This window comes from Salvelinus sp. IW2-2015, linkage group LG26 (assembly GCF_002910315.2).
Source record: "Salvelinus sp. IW2-2015 linkage group LG26, ASM291031v2, whole genome shotgun sequence".
NCBI classification, from domain to species: domain Eukaryota; kingdom Metazoa; phylum Chordata; class Actinopteri; order Salmoniformes; family Salmonidae; genus Salvelinus; species Salvelinus sp. IW2-2015.
The window spans coordinates 2,242,812-2,245,416 of NC_036866.1; the positions used below are offsets into that span (position 1 = coordinate 2,242,812).

General features: G+C 38.2%; 1 non-coding gene across 1 annotated transcript; it reads left to right on the forward strand.

Annotated features, from left to right (window-relative positions):
- The first annotated feature begins 953 nt into the window (after positions 1-953).
- On the forward strand, positions 954-1,049 carry LOC111953126 (small nucleolar RNA U13). The gene has a single exon (XR_002875823.1). It is a non-coding gene; the product is annotated as a small nucleolar RNA U13 (small nucleolar RNA).
- Positions 1,050-2,605: the final 1,556 nt, after the last annotated feature.

Consider the following 2,605-nt stretch of genomic DNA (forward strand, 5'->3'; position numbering starts at 1 on the left):
TAGATGACATCGCCGAAGTCGAGGATCGGTAGGATAGTCCATTTTACTAGGGTAAGTTCGGCGGCGTGAGTGAAGGAGGCTTTGTTGCGGAATAGAAAGCCGATTCTAGATTTGATTTTGGATTGGAGATGTTTGATATGAGTCTGGAAGGAGAGTTTACAGTCTAGCCAGACACCTAGGTATTTGTAGATGCTCCCCTTYTTCCATTTACTCAATATAAAAACATGAAAATGTTTCATGCAAACAAGTTAAATATTATAATTCATTTTTAACAGATGACTTGGAATTGAAAGAGGTGAATTTTTGACATTATATTTGCGTAGAGTGCATTTGACTCAGCAGTGGCACTAAATTAACATATGTTTATAGTTGTTGTTGACTCAGACGACCTCAGCCAAGGTAGTGAAGTTATTCTATTTTATAAACTTTCTCTCATGGATTCAAAAACAATGAACTGGTGTGAGGAAATGGAGCAAACTCCCTCCAGTCATTATTTTGCTGATGCTTTTAAATGCATGAGAGGTGAACGGGTGCAAACGTCTGGGTGAAGAGTACGCAACAGAACACAACCTGGGGTGCGTTCAGCAGGACACCATTTTTTGGGGAACATTCAGATAGAAATATGCAATGTAGAACATGTAGAGTAAGGAATCACGTCATCTCTATTCATGACATTTCTATCTAAAACATTTGACAACATTCAAATGTGGCCCTGTTTGAAAAATACCCATGAAGTGTTTAACCTTTCCCACAATGCATTGGTGCTGAATGTTCTACCATACAAAACATTCAATGTTGAAATGGAACTCTCTGAAATTCTACAGTACCTCAGTGTTTATTATTTGATGTAGACTTTTTGACGTTACAATACATTCAAAGGTTTTTGGCACACACCGTTACCTGAAGACCTATGGTCATAACTAATGAATTATTTGACATGACACAACTTTCTGATCCTTTGGTTCATAGAAATGATGAATGGGTTAATCACAGATGTTGGTGATATGTATAGCCTTCATTGTTACGCAATGTACATCAGCCTTCTGATTATGATACCAGAATCAGGATGATTATAATGTTTGTTTTTTTAAATACACTTTTCATTTGTCTTTCACAGGAAGTCCTTTGAGGCAAAGTGTTTACAGTGGAGTCCAGTTAGCTCAACATGTGTAACCTAGAGCAAAATCAGAACACTATGTCATCATGAGCCCATCCAGCCTACAGGAAACATGTATACACTCCTCCTGAACAGAGTAAAAGTAATAATATATATTTCCATGTGATCAATGAAAGAATGTTAATTTCAAGTACTAATGCTTTTCCAAACTCCAACGCTCTTAGGCTGCGTTTACAAAGGCATCCCAATTCCGATCTTTATTTCACTAGTTGGCTTTTTGACCAATCAGATCAGCTCTGAAAAAGAGCTGATGTGAAAAGATCTGATTTGTCAAAAGACATATTATTGCAGGGATGTTTTTAGTTTTMCCTTTCAATTAAGACCCAGACAACCAYGTGAGGGGAGATTTTTACTAATTAATGACCATGATTGACGACCTAATTCGTCAATCATGTACAAGAGAGGAGCGAAAACCCACAGACACTCGGCTCTACCGCGGAATGAGTTTGACGCATGAATTAGTGGAAAAAATATCAGAATCGGGCTGCCTGTGTAAGACCAGTGGTTTTATGATTTTCTGTACTACAGGGCCTGTACTCACAAAGTATCTCAGAGTAGGAGTGTTAATCTAGGATCTGTTTTGCCTTGACTGTAATGAATAGACAGGGAGAACCTGATCCTAGATCAGTACTCCTACTCTYATACCCTTTATGAATACAGAATGCATGTTTCACAATTGCCTTTGGATGCACTTCAAGTCTGAAATGTCCACCTCTGAAATATATCTACTGTCACTTGCTAGCTGAGCTTATCTYCTGCCAAAGGGGACATACTATTTATCATTGAGGGATAAAGCTTGTGTCTGTCAACTAGAGGTGTTCCCTGGGGTTTAATTTGACTGGCCTCCTTTCATCATACTATCAATTATATGTAAACAATATTTTAACTCCAAAGGAGGCCAATGTAATATGAATGCTAATGCCTCTATTGTGGAGAGGAGCACAAAGGAGGCAGACACAAAGTGCCTCTGAGTGGGAGAGTGAACAGATAAGGAAACTAGTAAGTTGGCTTTGGCACTCCAGTATTACTGAAGTTAATACATCTGCTTAGCAGTTTGAAGAGGGTTTCTTCCTGGAACTGTTGGTTATTGTTCTTTGATTTCTAACCTACCTCATTTCCTGAAAAGTTTACTTTCATTGGGCCTTACGCACATCAGCTTGTGAAAAAAAGTTGGATTCTCATAATTGCATATTAGTTTGTGACCAAAGAGGTTTTATTTCTTTGCCGCGGACATGAAACCTTTTAGTTGTTTATGTAAATGACAGTGAGATGGGCATATGGGAGGCAGTAATTTGTTCATAAATTTCCTTTCATGCTGTACAGGTAATTTGTTTTCAAGTAAACTGAGCTGAAGATGAAGCTGGAAAAGTTTTATAAAATTAGCATGGTCTGCTGGCTGAAAAGGAATGCCTGTCTCTGTAAGATCTG